Source organism: Monodelphis domestica, chromosome 4, assembly GCF_027887165.1.
Source record: "Monodelphis domestica isolate mMonDom1 chromosome 4, mMonDom1.pri, whole genome shotgun sequence".
NCBI lineage: Eukaryota > Metazoa > Chordata > Mammalia > Didelphimorphia > Didelphidae > Monodelphis > Monodelphis domestica.
In genome coordinates this window covers 323,431,489-323,457,068 of record NC_077230.1, presented here as the reverse complement: position 1 = coordinate 323,457,068, position 25,580 = coordinate 323,431,489, and the positions used below count along the sequence as shown (strand labels likewise).

At 36.9% G+C, this 25,580-nt stretch overlaps 1 protein-coding gene across 8 annotated transcripts in view; it reads right to left on the bottom strand.

Annotated features, from left to right (window-relative positions):
* The window catches only part of RUBCNL (rubicon like autophagy enhancer), a 160,930-nt gene that overhangs the window by 67,265 nt on the left and 68,085 nt on the right, over window positions 1-25,580 (bottom strand). For 5 of the 8 annotated variants that reach the window (XM_056794868.1, XM_056794872.1, XM_056794866.1 and 2 more), the window contains exon 2: window positions 23,667-23,889. The exons of 2 other annotated variants lie outside the window; for them this stretch is intronic. The gene's annotated coding sequence lies outside the window, so the exon portion shown is untranslated. The remainder of the gene's footprint in view (window positions 1-23,666; window positions 23,890-25,580) is intronic. One more of the 8 variants, XM_056794870.1, reaches the window with a different exon arrangement.

Below are 25,580 nucleotides of genomic sequence, written 5' to 3'. Positions count from 1 at the left end.
CATTCTTCTCTAATATTTTATGATATAACATGTTATATTTAGGCCACATATCTATTTGTAGCTTATTGTGGCATGTGGAGTAAGGTATTTGACTAAACCCAATTTCTGTCAAAATTATTTGTTCTTTTCCTAGCAGTTTTTGTTGAATAGAAAGTCATTGGTAACCAGTATTTATTCTCCTTTGGTTTATTAAACAAGAAACTATTCAGTGGCTTTTCTATCTTTCTTACAGATTCTGTTTTGTTTTCAATTTTTTTTTCCGTATGATTTCTCAATCATTGATCTGGCAAACAAAAGATACTAGAAGTACATGTGCCCAGACATCTTCCTACCATTCCAGGTACCAGTTAATCATGTATTTTTTTCCCCCAATAATTAAAACAGCATACCTTACATGAGAGGTCAACATCTTCCCACTAACAACAGGCTGGATTCAAGTTATTCAGAAAGTTGAGGCCCCAAATACTTTTAAACTCAAGAGCTAGTTTTGAGGAGATGTATCCATGGACTTATCAGTTATTTTAACTTTCTTTGTTTCTATACCACATAACCACTGCTTCTACTAAAATATGTTAATCAATAATGACAATTATGATTATGTCAACAACTGACAGCTAGGTGGCAGGTGGGGCAGTAGACAGAGTGTCAGTCCTGAAGTCAGTAAGACTCATCTTACTGAGTTCAAATTGGGCATCAGACACTAGCTGTGTGACCTTGGTCAAGTTGCTTAACTTTGTTTTGCCTCAGTTTCCTCATTTGCAAAATATGCTGGAGAAGGAAATAGCAAACCACTTCAATACCTTTGCCAAGAAAATCCTCTTGGGGGGGTCACAAAAAGTCAGATGCTAATGAAAAATGACTGAACAACAATAAGTAAACTGATAAGAAAGTTGATTCATGACTCCAAGACTTTCTTAATTATTTGGGCTAAATCTCTGGAACTTATTATATACATGCCATGTTCATACTAATGATAATCATCATCATAATTAAAGTACGGAACACACCAATATCACTTGTCCATATAAAGATTAACAGGACAACGTTCCACTGGATTTGTTGAATGTAACCAAAAATGATTTCAAATGTTCTAGATAGAATTAATGGAAACGGCTAAGACACAAAGGACCTTTTATGCATTATGTCTACATGGACTCAATAAACAATATATCAATAAGAATCACAAGAAATGGTTGAATCTAGTGTGTTCATATGTCAAAATGGAGGAGGTAATGATGGTAATTTATGATCAGGTCATTGTAGACATAGATACAAACAGGTTACACTTAAGGAAGTTGGACTCTTTGTATCAATTTAGATAGTGCAAAGAAATGGTAGAAATAATGGAGCATATCACTGAAATCTGCCACTATTGATCACCTACCTTAAACCTAGTGCACACATATACACACACATATATACTCTAAATGATATAAACATAAATATATATTCCACTTATAATTTTCATATAGATATGAGACATCATTACTACATTAATTATATGCTATTTTAATAATAATAACTAACATGTAGAACTTATTACATGACAGGCATTATGATAATTACTTTACAATTATCTCATTGGGTTCTCAGAAAAACCCAGAGAGGAAAGTGCTATTATTATCCCCATTTTCCAATTTAGGAAACTGAGGCAAACATCTTAAATGACTTGCCCCGAATCACATAGCTAGGAAATGCCTAATTCTGGATTTGAACTCAAGTCTTCCTGATTCTAGGCCTAGCCCCCTATAAACTGTACCACCTGCACATATAGGCAGACAAAAAAAATGCTAATATAGGGAGTGTTACTTTGTCAATGGTTTTTAATTTAGGATGCTTTGAAAATACTAAATATATTTACAATTTATTGCGACATCAGTGTTGCCCTAAATTGAACTTCCCTGTTTGGGTGGCAAATGATGAAATCCAAGCATCTTGTGATCACGCACTCACATGATTCAAAGAGATTCTGAGGGATCATCAAGTATATTCTCTTGAATTGAGATAGTCGCCCTTAGATCATCTAACACAGAAGAACGGGATATATTTTTGAAGGGGGCATCAGACAAGACTCCATAACCTTCTTTAGCCATAGTTAATAAGTATTATAATCAGAAATATATTTTTTATATCTAAAAAGATAGAAAATTTAAACTATAGATTCCTTGCTTCGTGGTATATTACTTAGAGACAAGTAACAGATGGCTACTATTATCTGCAAGAAATCCTTTGAAGGCTATTAATTCAGTTCAACTCATTCACTTCAAATAACTGCTGAATGTAAGGAATTGTACTTGGCCCTGAGGATGGAATATTAAAAAAACTGAATAAAAGCGTATTGACCTACAGAGTGCTTACAATCTGAAAGAACAAATAATTACCAAACCATCCATCAGGGTCATTCCCTTAAATAAACCCCACTGTCTACATAGTACCTTTCCATGCACTTGATTCTTCAATTATTGCAAGGCACTCATGGAAGCACTTACTGACCCATGCTCTCAGTTACATAGGCATGCATCATCAGTGGCATAATCAAAGTTTTGAAACTGATTAAAATGCTTATTATTATGGTAGTCTGCAGTGAACTCCAAATCTATTAAAGGGCATAGGAAAGAAATGACTTAGAAGCTTTGAATGTTTGATTTAATAGCCAAGTTGCTGTCAAATATTGATTTAAAGAAGTTTTGATACTAGCTTGTTATCCTTTTGTGTTCAATGTGAAAGTGCGGAAAGATTCCAAATGCCCCTTAACAAGAACCTGCTCATAATAAATTGTTTGAACATGTGAGATCCCCATCTCAACACCTGTGGTAATGTACCTTAGCACTACAAGAGAATAGTCTTCAAATCATTTGGCATTAGCAATTAGAGCAGTGGTCAAAGTTAATCTCATTAGCTCTCTTCATTTAATTAAATGTACAATAAGCTATTAGCAGCATCTTTTTTTTTCCACTAGAAATTAATTGTATAAATCATCATCAGACATTTCTTGGGCAGGTATATATACTACTAGGGCTGCTTTTAAATATTTTGGCATTGGAGTAGACTTAGAATCACTTAATTACCTTTCAGAGAGAAAGGAAATAAAGGCAAAGTGCTCGTAAGATTGGAGCTGATATTTCATACAGCACGCAAATGCAGTTTACCTAAAAATATAATAATAGTGACATAATTAAGACCAATAACTGTAAAAACACAAAAACTAAAAGCAGAACACAGGCTACCGAAGTTTGTAGACCTGGTAAGGGAACAAAATATTAATGGGAGGAAAAAAGTTAAAATACTATAAATGTGTCTTAAAACAAAAACACTGTGGAAAGGTAATATTAATCTCTACTCCTTTTTTGGCCTCCAAAACAACCTTTTTATTTTAAAACAAACAAACAAAAGTTTGATATTAGGGCCAAAGCTTGAACTATATCTCCTTGAGGTCACAGGTGGAATTCTCCCTCCTTTTGTCTACTATTTGAACCTGCTTCTTGTCCTGACTGAGGTCTGAGTCTTTCAATTAGAGAGGCTGGGGAAAGGGACATAATGAAGATCATGAACTGATGGAGGAAATTGCACATTTTTTCCCCCTGGAATCATGGATGTAGGGTATGGCTTGGGGTTGGCTCAGTCTGCTCAAGGAGGAGGTGGATAAAAGAGCTAACCAGCCACATGTGGTTTGTGCTTCTCTCTCTTTCTCTGGACTGTTTTTTGCTGTCTAATAAATTATTATAAAATTACAGTTCAACCTCCAGAGAATTTTAATCATAACAATATCAGATAGTAATAAACCAAGTTCAAGTTGAAACAATCTTCCTACACACACACTTTCCAGCCATTTTAAGAACCAAAGATATTTGATTTGTAATACTCTTCTGCACCTATTACATTATTTTTTAAAGGATTTTTTTGTCAATTATATGTAATAATAATTTTCCACATATGTTTTCTGGTTATAAAATCCAAATTATTTCCCTCCTTCTCTTCCTTCCCTTTTCCCATAGATGTTAAGCAATTTGATCTGGGTTATACATATATCATCATGCAAAAAATATTTTAATATTGTTCATTGTTGTAAGAGAATACTCATGTAACACCAACCCCCCCCCCAAAACCCAAATAAGCTGAAATTTAAAAAAGCATGTTTTGATCTGCATTTCAACTCCAAAAGTTCTTTCTCTGATGGTAGATAGCATTTTTTGTCATAGGTCCTTCAGAATAGCCTTTGATCATTGTATTGCTGAGAGCTGATCATCGTACAATATTGCTGTTACTATGTACAATGTTCTCATGGTTCTGCTTATTTCATTCTTCATCAGTTCATGTAGGTCTTTCCAGACCTTCCTAAGGTCACCTTGGTTATCATTTCTTACAACACAATAGAATTCCATCACCATCATATACCACAATTTACTCAACCATTCTGCAAGTGAATGATATCCCTATAATTTCCAATTTTTTGCCACCACAACAAATGCTGCTATAAATATTTTTGTATAAGTAGGTCCTTACCCACTCCCACCCCCGACCCCTTTAAAAATCTCTTTTGGATAAAGACCTAGTAGTGGTATTACTGGATCAAAAGGTATGCACAGTTTTATAGCATTTTGGGCATAGTTCAAAATTGTCCTCTAAAATAGTTGGATCAGTTCACAACTCCACCAGTGCATTAATACCCCCGTTTTGTCATCCCCCCATATTTATTCATTTCCATTACTGTTATATTGGCCAATTTCATAGGCGTGAGGTGAGGTACATGTCAGAGTTTTAAATTTTTGCATTTCTCTAATCAAGAATGATTTAGAATACTTTTTCATGATTATTGGTAGTTTTGATTTCTTCATCTGAAAATTGCCTGTTCATATCCTTTGACCATTCATCAATTGGGGAATACAAACCTCAGTTCTAGGACAGGCTCTGCCACTGGCCATATGTACAGACTGACCTTAGCTAAGCAAGCAATTTCACCTTTCTGAAAAATGAAGGAACTAGGGGCCTCTCAGTTTTAACACTATACTTTTTTTTTTTAATGGGAGACCAGTTCAAGTCCTGGGGTGAAGGCAATTGAGGTTGGTTCTGGTCCTAAAAAAGGTCCTATCATCCCTGCTTGCCTTTGAATAAAAAAAAAGTTTAGTTTAGCAGCGGATTTACCATTTAAACTACTTAATAGTTTGGAGGGGGCTTGCTATAGGGCCTAGTATTTGGAGAACTAAAACACAGAGGCCTTAATTTATATCTTCCTATGACTTATACCCCCTCACACATTAAGGACAATGGATTTAGGAGTGTCTGGCTTATGCAGTGGAACAATGCAGGTGGGGGAAGATGAATGATCCAACAGAGAAAGGGTGTGTGTTTATGTTAAGAATTTAAGAAGTATATAAAGTTGCTTTCTATTTCTTTCCATGTATTTAGAGGTCATTTACCTCTAATCTATTCCATTGATCTACCATTCTGTTTCTTAGCCAGTACTAGATTGTTTTGTTGATTACCACTTTATGGTACACTTTAAGATCTAGTACGACTAGGCAACACCATCCTTCACATTTTTATTTCATTAGTTTCCTTGATATTCTTGATCTTTTGTTCTTCCTGATGAATTTTGCTACATTTTTGGTAGTTCTATAAAATAGTTTTTTGGTAGTTTGATTGGTATGGCATTGAATAAATAAATTAATTTAGGTAGAATTTTAATTTGTATTATATTAGCTCAACCTACCCATGAGCAATTAATGTGTCTCCATTTGTTTAGATCTGACTTTTATTTGTGTGGAAAGTGTTTTGTAATTATGTTGATATAATTCCTGTGTTTGTCTTAGCAAGTAAATTCCCAAGTATTGTAAAGGGTGAAATTATGGCTGAGACTGAATGTATAGTTAATTTAGGTCGCCAAGGATTTTATTTATAAAATCCTAATGAAAAACCCAAGTTAGCTGGAAATTTTATGTTGATTTTAATTGATAGTGGAGGAGATTAAGGAGGAGGAAGAAGGAAAGGAGTAGGTTCCCCCACCCCCTCCCAACCCCGACTAGTACGAGGGGGGATATTAGGAGATAAGGGTTTGGTGTATGAAGGAGGAAGGAGTCAAGCTTGAACTCCAAAAAAAGAGAAGGCTAAGCCAAGATGCTGGAACCTGAAATCAGTTCCAGGGTAAAACTCACCACCAACCCAGACAATAGCTGCCCCCAAGCCAAAATGTCGGGCTGCTTAGCACGCTGCCAGCCAGAGTAGCCTCTCCAGGGAAAGAGAAGGAGAGAGGAAGTGATGTGCCTCATATAGACATTTTTACATCATTTTCCTGCATCTCATTTGTACCAAGGATGACTTAGCTTGACTTAGGACTTAGCTTGACTTTACTTAGGACAGCCCAGAGGTCTGTCCTTTTTTCTGCACATGTCTGTTGAAGGCCATTTCCTTAGATAATTAAATCTTGAGTTTGATGCAGACCTTCCAAATCTTGTTAAACTAAGAAGGGAGGAGAAATGTAGAGTTTCCAAGACCTGATTCTGTTATTCCAAGTATCTCCATTGTTACTGATCAGGAAATAGCTAAATCAGATCTTCTAAAGAATGTTCTGATTAGGGTGGAATAGTTTTAAAATTGACAGTATTTTATATTATCTATAGTGATTTTAAATGGAATTTCTCTTCCTATCTCTTGCTGCTAAACTTTGTTGGTAACATGTAGGTATGCTAATGATTTCTGTGGGTAGTTTTTGTATCCCGATACTTTGCTAAAGTTATTATTTGACATAGTTTTTGGTTGATTCTCTAGGATTCTCTAAGTATACCATCATATCTGCAAAAAACCAATAATTTAGTTTCTTCATTGTTTACTTTAACTCCTTCCATTTCCTTTTCTTCTCTTATTGCTAACACTAGAATTTCTAGTAAATATTAATTAATAGTGGTGATAATAGGCATCTTTGCTTCACCCCAAGCTTATTGGAAAGGCTTCTATATGTTGTTGTGTTTTTTAACTAACTTCTAGTCTTATTTATTAGTTTAATCATTCTCTTACTTTCAGTTTTATTAATTTCTCTTTTGATTTTTAGAATTTCCAACATAGTCTTTAATTAGAGATGTTTAATTTGTTCTTTTCCTAACTTTTTGCTCATTGATATGCTTTTTATCTATTTTATTGATGTAAGTATTCAGAGATATAAATTTTCCCTAAGGACTGATTTGGCTATATCCTATAAATTTTGATATGTTGTCTCTTTATTGTCATTCTCACCAAGGATTTTGTTGATTATTTCTATAATTTATTCTTTGACTCACCATCTTTTTAGAATTGGACTATTTAGTTTCCAATTAATTTTATTTTGTCTTTCCATGGACCCTTACTGATTATAATTTTTATTGCATTACAATTTGCTTTCTACATATATTCCTTTTTATTGCTCTAATAGTGATAAAATTTTTAAGTATCTTAAATACTTTATATATACTACATACCTTATATACTTTAAATATATTTAAAGTGTCATAGATATCTTAATTATTTCAGTGATCACTTTCCCAAGTATGAATGTACTCAATTCAATTTTATTAAAACCTTTAAGTTTTCACTTCACTTTTTTTCTGTTTCTCTTGAGTGTTGAAATCACCACTGGCTGAAAGATTGAGAGCCCTGAGTGGGACACCTTTTTTACAATGGTTATTTTGAAACAACCAAGTGGGAATCTGAATCTAAATTTTCCTCCCTTCAAGAGAAAGTCCAATAATTGAAATTATGGACTATATGTAGTCAAGTCCCTTAAGGGATGGCTGCCAGCCATATAATTTGTACTTTTATCTATCATTGTGGAGAGCAGTGTGTGTGTGTGTGTGTGTATGTGTGTGTGTGCGCGCGAGAGAGAGAGAGAGAGAGAGAGAGAGAGAGAGAGAGAGAGAGAGAGAGAGAGAGGAGAGAGAGAGAGAGAGAGAGAGAGAGAGAGAGAGAGAGAGAGAGAGAGAGAGAGAGAGAGAGAGAGAGAGAGGAGAGAGAGAGAGAGAGAGAGAGAGAGAGAGAGAGAGAGAGAGAGAGAGAGAGAGAGAGAGAGAGAGAGAGAGAGAGAGAGAGAGAGAGAGAGAGAGAGAGAGAGAGAGAGAGAGAGAGAGAGAGAGAGACAGCATGCAGCATGGCCTCTAGACACAACTAGTAAGGACCAAACTGAGAATAACTATATGTTTGTGAAAAAGGTTAGTAACTGAAAAGCCTCACTAGTATTCTATGATTTTTAATGTTGCAGTAAGAACATCTAGATGAGTTAAATTTAAATGTCCTTTTACCTGGGATGATGGGGATAAATCAAATCCTAGTATCAGACTTTTAAAATCTTTGGGCAGTGGGTTAACTGGAAATAGTTGGCCCCAGAATATGAAATGCTTTGGATAAATGGTCCTTGTAAAAAATAAATTCTGTGTGATATAATTTGGGAAATACATCCAAGTGTGGTTCAATTTATTCTGGTCCTATTTTGAGTAAATGTGTCTCTCCTTATGAAGTATTTTTGATGGGTTAGAATTTATTGTGCTATTTGCCATTGGGACAAAGAATTAAAGAAAGAAGGGTGCATGGATCTGGAGATTTGTTGGTTGTATGATTTTGGAACAAGTTTTTGCCTATCTGTGATGCCTAATTTTTCTAATCTGCAATGTGGATATTTAGATTAGATCAGGATTATTTTGGGTTGAGGATTAAATTGTTAGACATTTGATTGTTAAGTGAATGATGTTAAAGTATTTGAAACTTCATTTAGAAATGTTATAGTTTTTCTGTGATTTTGGAATATCAGGAATCTTTTAAAATATTCTCATCTGTGAAAAGAAGAGTCCTATGATCTTACCAACCCTGATAACTGTAAACCTTAAAATTTCTTAGACTTATGAATGTTGGAAATTTCCCCATTAATCAATTTCATACTGGAAAAAATTTCCTACTGATAGTAAGAACTCTATTGGAATGTGAAACCCCTTGGCATGGGAGGATCCTTCTCCTCCCTACATAAGACTACTTTAGGACAGAAACCTTTTGCTAAACAATGGAAAGGGCTTTGACCTATGCTTAAGCATAGAACAGGAAGTTCTTTGAGTCATGATTGATTTTAGAATTGATACAATAGAGATACTTGGAATGACAGAACCAGGTCTTGGAAAATACAATTTCCACCCTACTTAGAGTAACAGGATTTAGGAAGGGCTGCAGCAAAGGATCAAGATTTAATTATTTGAGAATATGACCTTCAACAGATATGTGCAAAGCCACAGACCTCTGGGCGGTCCTGGGTTAAACTAGAACCACCATTGGCACAGGGGAGACATCAACAGTGATTGGTAGATGTGAGAACTGAGGGGAGGAAACTTAGATGGTTTCCTTAAAGATAGCGGGGTCTGAGGAGAGAGAGAGGAGGTTTGGCTCTGAGCGAGGTGGCTCTGAAGGAGGACTGAGGAGGTTGCTCTGTGGGAGGACCAGGAGAGAAGGCTGGCTCTGAAGGAGGAAAATTCTCTGGAAACATTTCTTGAAAGGAGGCTCTCTTGAAGGTGGAGCCTGAGGTTGGCATGAGAAGCCTTACCTAGAGAGATCTTGGGTGAGTGATAAAACCAACTGACTGATTTATTCATTCGTATTCCTTTCTTACTTTCTCTCTTTTTCTATTGATTAATCAGTGTATTATAAATTAAATTTCTCTATAAAACCCAGTTGGCTTGGGCATATTCATAAATTGGGAATATATTCCCTGGTGACCATCTTATATTTATATAAAACCAAGACACAGTAGAAAACATATTTCAGCGGTCATAATTGATATATATATATTTCCCTTGCTCCCAAACATTTTAATTATCACAGTTTATGGCTGACCACGAATTTGGTGAGAAAACCCTCAAAATATTTCTGTGAAATCTCTTTCTCTCCCTATTGTTAGATTTAAAATAGTTTTGAGCGTTAAATTGTTGTAGATAAGAGAGTGGGAGCCATAAACTGTGATAATTATGAGAACTGAGAATGAGGATGGCTCTAGGCATTTTGATCCAGTTCTTTAATCCCTCCACCCATCCCTCAATTTGCTGCTTTGCATAATTTGTGACTATGTGAAAATTGTGAAATTATACTAGGAATAGTCAGTCTTGAAGTTAAAAATCAAAGCCCTCTTCCCAGTGTATTTGACTTCTTGAATATCAGTAGGGAAAGGGAGTTATGGAGTTGGGAATAACTAGCTCAAGCTCCAATTCACTAAATTTTTGTTAATTATTTGTCTTTTATATGATACTTTAAAGTACTAAAGCCTTGGTCCAAGAAAGACAAAGCTGAATGGTTTTGTAAAAATGGGCTTTGTAAAGTTTTCAGTTACATAAATATCATATGCTATTATCACTAAACCAGGGAGTAAAAGAACAAGTAGAAAAGAAAAGAGAAAGATGCTACTAAAAGCTTATTGTACATTTAATTAAATCAAGATGGCTAATGAGATTAACTTTCTCCACTGTTCTGTGCACCAGTGCCAAATGATTTAAAAGCCATCACCTTGTTGCTGCTCTAAGGAAGTGGGGTGGAAACATCACACTTCAAATAATTTCATACTTAGCAAATATCCATTAAGTAACATTCAAAATCTTTCTGTACTGTCACAATGAACATGATAGGATAGTGAACTTTTATCAAAACTTCTTTAAATCAACATTTCACAGTGGCTTAGCTATTAAATTGTACATTCAAAGCTTCTGAATAATTTTCTGTTGTGCCTCACTCTTGGAAGTATCGATTCATTCTGTAGGTAGTCCCACAAAAACAAAACAATGAGAATAAAACTGATTCACCTGTAGGGGGCAGGGAAGTGTTATAGGGCTCAGTCTGAGGTTTCAGGAATGTTCCTATACTACCACTTCTATTTAAGTTTCACTTTCTGTTTATCTTCTTGTATACTTTTAAAAAGAGAATTTTCAGTGGTCTCTCTGGGACAAGGTGCCAGCACATGTGTGGGGCTGCATCAGGCCTGAAGGAAGGAAGAGTGGTATGTACTGTGAAACTGAGATTTACTTCACCCTATTATTCTTTAGAATTTTAGCCACCAGGAATGTATACACCCCCACTTAAGGATTTAGTTTGGGGGAGGAAAGTCTATGACCGATGTGTGTTAGCAAGTGACAAATCAGAAACAACTGACTGACCCCCTGGGCAGTCCAAAGCCAAGTTTAAGCCACCATTGGTACATGTAAGACACAAGAAGTGATGCGAAGAACTGCCTTTATATTTCGAGGTCACTTCCTGAGAGAGGGGCTTTACCTTGGAACTTGACCGAGGAGGAGCTTGGGTTTGAGATCTCAGACTATTTCCCCTTGAACTGCCACATGGTGAATGAAAAGACTGACTCCTTTTCCTTGGCTTTCCTGGAGGCACCATCCTCTGGAGAGGGCCATTGTCTTGGGACTCCCTTTCCCTTGGCTTTCTGGAGTCACTAGCCTCTTGAGAGTCCCCTCATCTTGGAGGAGACCTCGTGGCTGGAAGCCATGTTAAATTTAATCCTTTGGGTCACACCCCCCCCCCTTGTCTGGGGCCTCTGAATTCCTGCCTGGTTCAGACCAGGCCAGAGCAGCTATCTCTCTTTTTTCTTTCTCTCATTTCCTTGATTTCTTCCCTCTATTGTAAATAAGCTACCATAAAAGCCATTCTGACTTGAGTAATTCATTGGGATTTAGTAATTAAATCCCTGGCGACCAACCTAAAATATATTCAGTCCAACCATAAATTTTACCCCTCATAGTACCTGGGGCCAGTTCTCTCCTCCAATAAATTATTGTATATGAGTCCATACAAATCCATTCCCTAGCATGGGATAAGATTGAGATATGTAATGAATGAGATCTGTCCAAAAAATGACATTTATTCCTGATGTCATTCCATTTTTGTCCTTTTTGGCAGTTAATAGAGAACTTCATTCAAGTCTGTTCCCAGCAATATATGAAGAAGTGAATATATATTGATTGAAATAATAATTGCTAGCATTTTAGAGGGCACTTTAAGGTTTGAAAAACACTTAACACTTATTGTCTCATTTAATCCTCCCAACTTTATGAGTAAAGTTGTTATAATTAAGTTGTTTCATCTGGGCCAACTTTTTGTGACCTCTTTGTGGTTTTCTTGGCAAAGGTACTGAAGTGGTTTGCTATTTCCTTCTCCAACTCATTTTACAAATGAAGAAACTGAGGGAACCAGAGTTAAGTGACTTATCCAGGGTCACACAGCTATTATGTATCTGAGGTCAGATTTGAATTCAGGAAGATGAATTTTCCTGACTCTGAGCCCAGTGCTATCTACTGAACTGATCTAGCTGCCCCAACAAGTGATGTGCTATTATTATTGCTTTATAGATGAAGAAACTGAGTCTGTAAGAGGTAAAGTTACTTGCCCAAAGTCACCTAGCTAAGGTTTGGGTCAGGATTTGAACCCAAATTCAGGTCTTCCTGACTTTTAAGTCTATTGCTCTATCCACCATATTACCTAGTTGACTCTTGAAATATAAACATTTCCTACCTATCTTTATAAGATAAAACACTGAAAACTCAAGATGAATATATCATCTTGAGATATTACTTTGAAAAGGCACATCAACAGATACGTGTGTTTGCCTTCTTATGATATTTTAATTTTTAATTCACTGATTGGAAACATAATTTTCTAGAGGAATCTGCTTTCTCAAGAGCACTAACAATTCCATAGTGTCTGCTATAGGCTTTTTCCTTCATAAATGAGAAGTTGAATAGCCCCCAGACTAGGTTTACACAGGAGTTTTTATTCTATTTGTAACTCATGTCAGAGGAGCCTATTGTCTGTGTAGTAGGGAAAATAGGGCGTTGTAGAGTAGGTAAATGGAAGAAAATAAGACACTGCACAGAAGAAAATGCCTTGAAAGACTAGAGATACAGAAAAGAGATTCAGGTCTGGTCTATCTTGGATTAAACTGGTCTGTACTTAGTGTAAGAAGAGTGTATGAAAGTCAGTAGAAAGAGTTGAGGGGAAAAAATTATTTGGAATGGAAGGCAAAGTTCTGCTGTGGTATTCCTGGTGTTTGAACCTGGATCTCCTTCCCTTGTGCTCTCAATATAGGTCATGGGGGTGAGTGTGTTGGTCCACTAATGTGGTTTGTGCTGCTTCAGCATGCACTAGCTTTGGGGAAGCAGGACATAGGATTTAGTGCAGGAAGGGATCTTTGAACTTATCTAGTCCAACCTAGATTTGACAGAGGAGGAAACATCTGCACTTAGTGGTTAGATGTAGCCTAAATTGAACCAGATGGGCTTACTCCCAATTTCCTCTCCCTAGAGAATGAAGCATAGTAGTTGGCTTTGCAACACGTGTGTCTTGAAAGGACTGGCCCAGGTTACTTTTGGGAAATCTCAAATCCCCATTGAGAAACCCAGGAAATTGGTCTTATTAAAAAGCATTTATTTTCCTAGTTACAAGCTCAGCGGTCATATGCTTGGGGGGGTGGGGGAGGAGAAGTTTCCAACAACAATAAATAGGGAACACCATTTAATTGTCTAATTCAATACAGCACTCATTTATAAAGTACCAAGTTAATGTGCAAGATGAAGATATAAAGACAAAAGCAAAATGGCTCCTTCCTCAAGTAGCTTACATTCTGTTGGGAGGATCCAACACATGCATAGAAATAAACATGAAGTAATTTCCAGAGGGAATGGGCACTAATATTTTTTTTATTAACTGGGAGGATGAAGAAAAGCCTTAAGTACATAACATACCTAACTTATCCTTGACAGAGCCAAAAGATGGAGATGAAGAGGAGGTATATGTCAGATCTGTGACTTTCATGAAGAACACATACAAATGCAAAGAACTAGTATAATAGGAGGGCAGCTAGGTGACTCAGTGGATAAAACACAGGGCTTGGAATCAGGAAGATTAAATCTGATTTAAGATACTTACTAGCTATGTGACCTTTGGCAAGTCACTTAACCCTGTTTGCCTCAGTTCCTCATCTGTAAAATGAACTGAAGAAGGAAATGGCAAACTATTTCAATATTTTTTGCTAAGAAAACTCCAAAAACTGGGTTACAGAGAGTTGGGCACAATTGAAAATGACTAAACAACAACACAATTGAATAGAATGTCATATATAAGAGCTAGTGGTCCAGTATGACTGAGTCATACTGAGTGTATAAAAAATGTATAAAGAGATTGTATAAAAGGCAATTACACAAAATAAAATTGGAAAGGTCGATAAGAAATAGATTGTGGAAGACCTTGAGTACCAGGCTGAATGCAGATTTTATATTTTTATCCTAGAAACAATAGTCATTAAAAATTTTTGAATAGGGGGAAAACATGGTCAGATGTGTCTTAGTGTCAGTTTGGTCAGAGGCCAGATGACACCTCTACCCCCAACCCCAGAACATTAGCATAAGCCAGGGAAGTAAGCATATTCATGAAAGAGATTGAAAACAGGAAGTCCAATTAGAAGGCTTTAGTGAGAGTGCTGATGAGAAGTGATAAAAGACTGAGTTAAGAGAGAGAATGTATGAGTAGAGAGAAAACTGATATGAGAGATTTATCTGATACTAGCAATGGCACCATTTGATGGAGCCATTTGACATCCCCAGTATCAATAATCCTTCCCTTCCAGATTTCCAAAACCATTTCTAGTTCTAGCCTACTGTTAATGACCTGATGACTATTTTAGCCTTTGGTTGGGATCAGTGGGTCCAACATAGTGATGGTGAGCTGCTTGCATTGGTTAATAGTATGTCCTCCCCAGCTCTACATGTCCCATTAGCCTAAGTCAATTTTGGATTACCCACCATATCTTCCATAGAATGTTTTACCAGCACCACATGTATCTGGATTCTGGGTTTTAGTGAATGGCAGAGATAGGAGGAGGTGCAGCAGATCTAGCTTATGACCCTACTAACTCATTGCCATAAGGCATGGGCAGAAAGTGCATACAGTTGCCATAAAAGGTCAGATCTCTGAGGAGACAGGCTGCCAGACAGCAGTCAGCTCCTTGATACTTCCTCTATCTTGATTCCTCATTTAGACCTGAATCTCCACGCCTGGAACCAGTTTCCCATTTCTGCTTCCATATACTACATTTTGGTGCTCCAGAGAAACCATGATTTAACTAGAACATTTATTAAAGTGACAGGCACTACATTAGACAGTTGATTCATGACATTCAACTAATACTTTACAAATATCTCATTTGGTCCTCATAATAACTCTGAGGTAGATGGGGTTTTTTTAAAGTTCATTTATTTAATTAATTAATTTAGAATATTTCCCATGGTTACATGAATCATGTTCTTTCCCTCCTCTCCTCACCCCCCCCCCCCCCAGCCAATGAGCAATTCCACTGGATTTTACATGTATCATTGATCAAGACCTATTTTGATATTATTAGTATTTGCAATAGGGTGATCCTTTAGAGTCTACATCTGATTTTTTTAAAAATTAAAACAGTATTTATTCTTCTTCCTTCTATCAAACCCTAAGCCCAAAGTTACGCCAGAGCTGCCTGGGGAGATGGAAGGGAAGGGTATACATAGGCTGGACAAGACACAGAAGGACCAGGAGAAGGAACATTCAGAAATGCTGGGGGATAGAAGAAATAGCTCCATCACCTGGTGAAGAGGACGAGGATGAGGAAGGCAAAAGAGCCCCATAGTCTCAGATAGGACAAAACCCAGGATGGTGTAGAAGAAGAGCCTCTGCTTCAGGGAGGTCCTTGGCATAACCAAAGATGAGACTTCCAACTACGGTCTCAATCCCAGCTTTGGAGCCAATTACCCTCACAAGGACAGATCCAGCCTCTGTATCTTTGGCTGCTGTGTCCCTTGAAATAGTACTAGTTTGGAATCCACATCTAGAGACAAGTGAGGTCAAAGTCTCTGGTGCTAGCAGGATTCTGGGATTTTCATTGGTCTGAACCATTTTAGCACCACTGAAGATAATGGTCAGCTCAGCAGCTAAGAGCTTCTTCTTACAAGGGCATTTTCAAGGTTAAAGGGCAAAGCAGAAGAGCTGCCAGCAAGGCAGAGGAGACAGAAAGAGCTGTAGATAGTTTTTTAATTGCCATTTTACAGATAAGGAAACTGAGGACCAGGGAAGTTAAGTAATTTGCATGGAGTCTTGCAGATAAGAAGTGTCTGAGACAGGTTTGGAAGTCCTAACTCCAATTCCAGCACTATCTACCATGCACTCTGATGGGGACCTGGCCTGGTTTCTTGGCTTCTACTTGCTTAGATCCTTATGTGGGCCCATTCCTCTCAATTGGAAGAGATTGCCCTCTCTCTCGTCCAGCTGCTTGTGCTAAGCACTACTCTGTGTAAACAATGATGTGGATGAGATATCACTGACTGGATCCTTTTCCAGGTTCCCCAGTGATTTATAGCTCTCCTTAAATGTTCTGGACATGTTCTTAGGAAAGAGCCTGAGAATTTCCTACCTGAATTAGTTGGAGACAAGTTCTTTTAACAGATTATACAAATAATGCTATTTAAGAACTAAATCAAAGGCCTCCTTTTTCATAACCTATTTACCTATTTATAGTTTGATCCTTTCTGTAGAGATGAGGTCAACCAAATCCAGTATCATTGGGATCAGGGCCTTGATCTTGGAGAATGACTTCTTGTCCTTGTCCTTATAACTTATCCTACCTAACACTGACTAAGACTCTGTGTGATCCTGGGCAAGTCATGTTTGCCTCAGTTCCTCACTGGAAAATTATCTGGAAAAGAAAATGGCAGCCCACTCTAGTATCTTTGCCAAGAAAATTCCAAATAGGGACATGAAGAGTCAGACATGACTGAAAATAGCAAAAAGTTATTTATCACATAATTTGATTGACAATTTACTTCAAAATTACTGTCATTTTGCTACCAATAAAACTGTTTCTTTTTTTTTATTGGTTGTCTGGCTAATTGGAGGGTCTGCACATTTATTAATTATTTAAGGATGCCCAGGTTTGCTACTACTACTACTACTACTACTACTACTACTATTACTACTACTACTACTACTACTACCAGGTCTGTATCCCAGAGATTTTTAAAAAGGCATTGGGAAAAGACTTAATTGTACAAAAATATTTATTACAGTTTTTTTGTAATAGCAAAGACTGGGAAATTGAGCAATTGCCCATCAATTAGGGAATGGCTAAATAAGTTGTGGTATGATTGTAATAAAATACTATTGTGCTATAAGAAATGATAATCAGGGAGATTTCAGAAAAAACTAGAAAGGCTTAAGACTTATACAAAATGATACAAAGTGGAGTAAGCAGAACCAGAAGAACACTGTACACAGAAATAGCAATATTTTTTGATGAACAACTGTGAATGACATAGTTATTTTCAGCTTTACAATGATCCAAGACAACCAAGACACTTATATGAAAAAATGCCATCTTCCTCTACATAAAGAACTAATAGAGTCTGATTGCAGTCCAAAATATACTACACTTCACTTTCCTTCTTTTTTCACTTGAGATCTCTTCTACAAAATTACTAATATGAAAAAAAGGTTTTACATGATTGTACATGTAATATATGTTACATTGCTTACGTTCTTAGGTAAGGGAGACGGTTGGAAAGGACTGAGAAAGGGAAGGTAGAAGGAAGGAAGAAAATTTGGAATTCAAAATTTTTTAAAATTAATGTTAAAAATTTGATTTTGTAAGTAATTGGGGAAAAATAAAATATTAAAAAGAAAAATATACAGATTGCTTGCTATGTCATCACACAGATGCTTATCTTATTGAGAAACAACCTATAGAAAACAACTTACTCAAAAGAACTCAATCACAAAATGGAGACTTAAAATAAAATGGAACTAGTCATGCCAAACTGACAAATTATATTAAGGCATTAGAATGAATTCTCACTAGATTTTTCTATTGCACAACATTTTTTCACTGAACACCAAGAATGTCAAGACACTTTCCAAAACACACACACACACACATTCTCTCTCTCTCCCTCTCCCTCTCTCTCTCTCTCTCTCTCTCTCTCTCTCTCTCTCTCTCTCTCTCTCTCTCTCTCTCTCTCTCTCCATGACTTTTAAACCCATCCTGACTGGGGTCTCAACAAGCAGGAAAGATCAAGATTCATCCTTTCAAATCTGCTACCATTCACATGCCCTTTTTTTAGTAGTTCTAATCAGTTCATGGGTCCTCCTGTCACTACTGTCTTTCAACTATTCTTTTTCACTGTTGTTCAGTCATTTCAGTTGTGTCCTACTCTTGGAGACCCCATTAGGGGTTTTCTTGGCAAAAATACTAGAGTGGTTTGTTATTTCTTTTTACAACTCATTTTACAGGTGAGGAAACTGAGGCAAACAGGGTTGAGTGACTTGCCCAGGGTTGCACAGCTAGGAAGTGTCTAAGGCCAGATTTGAAGTTAGATCTTTCTGATGCCAGGCTTGACCCTCTTTCCACTGTGCCAACTCTGCTGCTCCTCGCCGTTCAGTTTTCCTCTCAGTGATGGTTTTTTGTTATCTTCTCTCCAGGAGATCAGGTCTCTGGGACCTGACAAGTCCTGGGAGAGTTTATCCTGCTGCCTCAGCTAACAATGTCACAGTTCTTTCACACCTCCAGGCCAGATTATCTTTGGCCTTTTGAAACTTTTTCCTTTTAATTCCTGAGGCCTCACAGCCCTGCCCTCCTCCTTTTGAACAAAAGGAATTTTTTCAGATTGCTGAAGGAACACCTCCTTCTTGGGTCTATTTGCCTCCTTCCTCCTCCCACTCCCACCTCCTCTGTGCCTAGGTCATTTCCCAATATCTCCTATCAGCACATTCCAGTTAGTCTTAGTTTTCTGAAGGATACTCCCTTTTCTCTGTCCAGTTGTCTTTCCATATCCTGTTTTCTTCCATTGGTGCAAAATGTCCAATGGCTACCTTTGAAAAGATCTCTAAAAAAGAGGGAGGAGGAGGAAGAGGAATCCTGTTGTGAGAGTCAATTTCTATGTATTCCACCCACATGAGGATGTTGGATTAGGTGATTTCTAAGGTTCCTTTCAGCTACAAATCTCATGATCCTATGAACTCAGGTTACTTTGGAAAGTTGGGTCTCAGACAAGAAGTCTGGTTACCCTCTTGGTGAACAACATACCCTGGCAATTCATGAAAAAGTAGTCATCTAGTCTCAGAAAATACACTGCAAACAAAATGACTCTCAAAGGGTCATTCTGAAAAAGAACAGAAATTTATTTTAACCTTTATGGTTTAAAGATGGTAGAACATTATGTAAAGATTATACTTCTACTTTAATAATCCTCTGTTTGGCATTCAAAGTTCTTCATAATCTAGACTCACCTTACCCCACCTTTCCAGTCTTTTTTTTTTAACCAAAGATACTTTATTTTCGTAATTACATGTAAGAGCAATTTTCAACATACATTTCCTGAACGTATAAGATCAAATTGTTTCCCTCTCCCCTTCCCACAATCAGAGATGGTAAGCAATTTGATCTAGATTATGCATATATTATCATATGTAAGATTAGAAATTAATATTCAAATACTCCAAGTATTATATTTTATAAAGTTATTTAATAAAAATACTTGAAGCATAAGGAAAATAGTAGCCACAGTAAAGAAAGAAAGCTTCCTAGGACCCCACACATGACGTGAGAGTGCAGAACACACTCAGAAGAGAGAGAAAGAGTGGAGTTACACACAATTTATTTATCCAATGTGAGGACGCTACATGGATGAAGGGAAAAGGATTCTGGGAGATGAAGTCCAAGGGTTCAAGATTTCTAATTACACACATGCAAAACATACTTCAATATTGGTCATTGTTGTAAGAGAATACTCATTTAAAACAAAACCCCCCAAATAAAAACATAAAAGAATAATGTGAAAAATAGTATGCTTTGATCTGCATCCAACTCCAACATTTCTTTGGAGGTGGACAGCATTCCTTGTAAGAAGTCCTTCAGAATTGTCTTGGATCGTTGTGTTGTTGAGAGTAGCTAAGTCTTTCACAGGTTATCATCCCACAATATTGCTATTACTGTGTATAATGTTCTCCCAGTTATGCTTATTTAATTCTATATCAGTTCACATAGATCTTTCCAGCTTTTTCTGAAATCATCCTGTTCATCATTTCTTATAGCACAATAATATTCCATTGCCAGCATATACCACAATTTATTCAACCATTCCCTAACCAATCGATTTCCAATTCTTTGCCACCACAAAAAGAGCTGCTTTACATATCTTTGTATAAGTAGGTCCTTTCTGCATTTTTTAAATGATCTTTTTAGTATACAGACCCAATAATGGTATTACAGAATCAAAAGTATGGATAGTTTTATAGTCCTTGGGGCATAATTCCAAATTGCCCTTCAGAATGGTTATATTAATTCACAACTCTACCAACAATGCATTAGTATCCCAATTTTGCTACATCCCTTCCAACATTTATCACTTTCCTTTGCTGTGATAGTGGCCAATTTGATAGGTGGGAGATGGTACCTCAGTTGTTTTAATTTGCATTTCTTCAATCAAGAGGGATTTAGAACATTTTTTCACATGATTACTGATAGCTTTGATTTCTTTATCTAAAGATTGCTTATTCACAGCCTTTGACCATTTGTCAATTGGAGAGTGACTTGTATTCTTATACATTTGACTTAGTTCTTTATAAATTTGAGAAATTCAACCTTTATCAGAGTTATTTGCTATAAAACAATACCCTAGTTTGATGTTACCCTTCTAATTTTGGTTATATCGTTTAGTTTTTACAAAAGACTTCTTCACAGTCTTCTTATACCTTACATACTTCCCTCCACAATACATACTCTATGATCTAGTGACACTGACCTCCTGGAAATTACAAGGAGAAGGCACTCCACCTCTCATTCCTGGGCATTTTTTCTGACTGTCTCCCATATTTAGTCCTCTCCCTTCTCAATTCTGCCTCCCCCTGTCTACACTTGCTGAGGACATTCCTCACTTCACCTGCTTCTCAACCCAGCAGCCCAATGGGAGCACTTTCTCCCTCCTCTGTGTGGAGTGAGGGGGGCAGGGTATACCTAGCATGTAGAGGGAAGGGCATGGCATACAGTCTGGGAGGAACAGGCACAGCACTTGGTCTGGGGGTGAGGTGGGGGCAGGGTCTAGCACTTCCTCTCTAAAGGGTTTGCCATCACTGCTTCAGGCAAGTTTTTTTCCTTTTTTAATATTAAAAAAATTAAAACCAGAATGGGAATTCCTTCATAAATCATTTCTTCTATAGCTAGCCACCATTTTTTCAAATATCCACAGTAATTCAATAGCTGCCTCTCTCCTGTTATCTAGCAGTTGATTTTCTTTCTTTTTATTTTGAATTTTAACAGACAATAAAATGAGTATTTCTGCATACATTGTGGAATAAAAGAAGAAAATTATATGTAAAATTTCAAAACTTTATTTTGCAGAACTTGCTTTTCTTGTAGGAGCTAAGTAAATATAAAGATGGCTGGTTCAGCTCCCTTCTGCAAGAGATAGGTTTCTGATGTAGGTTCTACCATCCCTCTCCAAGGGAGTCTGATTTTTGCCTTTGTGAAATACAGGAGGAAGGCTTTTGTTATTCAGTTTTTCAGTGGTATCCCACTCTTCACGACCTTATTTGGAGTTTTCTTGGTAAAGATACTGGAGTAGTTTATTATATTCTTCTCCAACTCATTTTACAGATGAAGAAACTAAGGCTAACAGGGATAAGTGATTTGCACAGAGTCACATAGCTAGCAAATGTCTGAGGCCAGATTTGAACTCATGAAGATGATTCTATCTGATTCTAAACCCACTACTCTGTCCATTGTGCCACCTAGTTGCCCTGGAGGAAGGCTATATCTAGCCATTTACTCTTTCCTCACCTATTTCCAAGAGGAGTAATGAGCTCGTATTATATTTGTCTGCTAACTCTCAATTATTGGTAGTCTAAAGATATAATACTTTTAGACCAAATATAAATACAAGTTTTCCTGATTGCTTTTAAATGGAGAGCAATTTTTGACTTACTGCCAGCAACTTAATTCCCTCCCATTGAATACTGTTTACACAAAAGACCATCATGAATAGTGAGTAATTCTCTTTATCAAGGTAAATACTAAACAGAAATTGGGGATATAAGACTAGAAAAGGCCAAAGGATACACAAGAGTAAAGATGATGACTGACTAGACTAGCTGGGAGTGAGATATGATCTCAATTCTACCAAGCAAAGAGTAAATGATCTCACTGAGGAGAGTATGCTTTTAGTAGTCTGTAGGGTTACATTTGTTAGAAATCAAGGGACCAGAGCAGCTGAACAGTTCAGTGGATAGAGAGCCAAGTCATACAGGAGAGATCCTGAATTCAAATCTTGTACCAGATACTTCCTAGCTGTGTGACTTTGGGCAAGTCACGTAACTCCAGTTGCTAGCTCTTCCACTCTTCTGCCTTGGAAACAATACTTAGCATTAGAAAGAAAGGAAGGAAGGAAGGAAGGAAGGAAGGAAGGAAGGAAGGAAGGAAGGAAGAAAGGAAGGAAGGAAGGAAGGAAGGAAGGAAGGAAGGAAGGAAGGAAGGAAGGAAAAGAAACATCAAGGAACCTGTTGAAGGTTGGCTTCTTTAGGAGTTGTCTTCCATTCAAAAGTCTGTTTGCCTCTCTTTGCTGCTTATTTCATATATTTTCTCTACTTAATATAAAAGCTAGATACTTTTAGAGCACATTCAAAGCATGAAAGAAATAAGGAAAGGCATGGAAGTATAATATGATTTATTATAGAATATAAACTTTCAGATAAATAGGTGGGGTTAATGGACTGAGTGTCAAGATAGAATGCATTCTTTTTTTTTTTATCCTTATCTCTCTGTCACAAATCTCCTTAGGCAGAAAACCAACTTGTCATCATTCCCTCATATGGAAAATGTCTCCCAGGAATAAGGGAGGTGCTATGTGTTAATTAGCAAATGTTTGTACAGAATGTCAAAGATGCAAAGTCATCAACCTATTGCATAAATAACTTGAGTTGTCTATGTTAATAACTTCAAAACACCTGCACTCATAAAAGAGATCTCACTGAATGTATACTGCTGACTGATATTTGGGCCTTCTCTGAAGTTATTCCCACTTTAAAAGTAAATAAACAGATTCTAGAAACCAATTCATGGGCATAACTATTATCCAAATAGCTCTTAGCTTAAAAACCCACAAAAGGAGGGTATATGATAAAAATAACAACTCATATTTTTTAGCATTCTCAGATTTACCAGGACTTTCCCACATAACCACATAAGAATCATCAACCCAGCCAAGCCTCAGAGAGTTTCAGTGTAGTACTTGGGGCACTCCTACTTGCACATATACCATCCTCCCTCTTGCCCCCCCACCCCCCTAGACAAGTTACTCCTGGTTCAAGATATACAATGGTTTTATCTACTCAGAGCCGCATAGATCATGAGCCCTACTAATGTGCTAATTTTTACTAGCCTGACAGAGGACAGAATTTGTTTGAAGCAAAGGCATTTAATAGTATACCACAACAATAAGAATAGTGTTAAAACATTGCCCTACAAAAATGAAGTATGTGCTCCCACAAATATATATAGCATCAGTGAGAAGAGTGAAAGTAAGGGAAATGGGCTAAACACTTCTGTGGGGTTCTCAACAGACCATCATCAATCAATGCTAAAGACATCGACCATATACCTCAGGTTGAAGCCAATCCCTCTCTAGTTGAACTTCCAACTGAAGAAGAGGTTTTAAATACCATTAAACTCCTCCCATGTGCAAAGTGATTGGAGCTGATTCTATTCCAGCAGAGAATTATAAGATAGGTGGTCCACCACTGATACAAAAGCTGATTGAAATCTTTTCAGTTATGGCAAGAAGTTATCCCTCAGGTGATCATGGATGCTTCCATTTTCCATCTCTGTAAAAGAAAAGGAAATAGGTTGTCCTGTGACAATCAGGGTGGGGAGGAGGTTCTGTCTTTTAGTCATTTCTGGCAAATTTCTTGCTAGAGTCCTTCTTAATAGAATGATCTTTCATCTAGAAGATGATCACCTATCCAAGAGCCAGGGTGTCATAGAATTAAGCACTCATTTCATTGAAGAGAATGACAATGAGGAGACAACATATAAAAATTTATGGGATATATCCAAAGCAGTCCTCAAGGGAAATTTTATTTCCCTGGATGCTTATATTAATAAAATAGAGATCAATGAATTGGGCATACAACTAAAAATACTAGAAAAGGAACAAATTAAAAATTCCCAATTAAAGACTAAACTGTAAATCCTAAAAATCAAATGAGAAATTAATAAAATGGAAAGTAAAAGAACTATTGAACTAATAAATTGGACTAGGAACTGGTTCTATGAAAAAACCAAGAGCCAATGTGGCTTCAGAAAGGACTGCAGAATGTCAATATGATATTTGCTGTCCAACAACTCTAGGAGAAATGCCAGGATCAAAATAGAGGTCTATACACAACATTCATCTATCTGACCAAGGCCTTTTTATACCTTCAATCATGTGGGCCTGTGAAAGAGAATGGAAAATTGGTTGTCCAAAGAAGTTCATCTATATTGTATACCAGTTCCATGATGGCATATTTGCGCAGGTTCTGGATAATGGATGATGCTCTTGGTTTTTACCAGTTACCAATGATGGTAAATTATTTAATGTGATGTCAAACTTTCCACTGAGTTGTGGTCTTTTCTTTACAAATATTCGGAAATCTTCTATTTTGTTGAATGCCCATACTTTCCCCTGGAAGTATATAGTCAGTTTTGATGGGTAGCTGATTCTTGGTTGAAGACCCAGTTCTCTTGCCTTTCTGAATATCGTGTTCCAGGCTTTGAGGTCTTTTAGTGTGGCTGCTGCTAAATCTTGTGTAATCTTTATTGGTGCTCCTCTGCATCTGAAGTTTCTCTTTTTAGCTTCTTGTAAGATTTTCTCCTTAGCTTGGAAGCTCTTGAATTTGACGATTGCATTCCTGGGGGTTGTCTTTTGGGGATTTAGTATAGAGGGTGTTCTATGAACCCTTTCTATTTCTATTTTTCCCCCTTGTTTGAGAATATCAGGGCAATTCTCTTCAATGATTTCTTGTAGTATGGCATCAAGATTTTTGTTAATCTCTGGTTTTTCAGGTAGACCAATAATTCTCAAATTGTCTCTCCTTCCTCTGTTTTCCTGGTCTGTCACCTTGTCAGTGAGATATTTTATGTTTTCTTCTAATTCATTAATTTTTTGACTTTGCTTTATTAATTCTTGCTGTTTTACAAGATCTTGCTGTTTGCAAGTTGCTTAATTCTGGTCTTTAAGGACTGGTTTTGCTTGTCAGTTTGGTCTGCCCTTCTGTTTGAAGCTTCTAGCTGTTTCTCCAATTGGGAGTTCTTGTCTGTCAGACTGTTGACCTCTTTCTGAAATTTTCCCCATTTTTCTTGCCAGAATGTTTCCATCTTTTGGATAAGCTTCATTTTGAGTTCTTCTAGAGCTTGTGGACAATTCCCATTTTTTGGGGGGGGCATGTTTTGATTTTGTTTAAATTTCATCCTCTTTTTCCTCTGTAGCCTGGGTTTTCCCTCTGTAAAAGTTTTCAATAGTTACTTTTTTTTC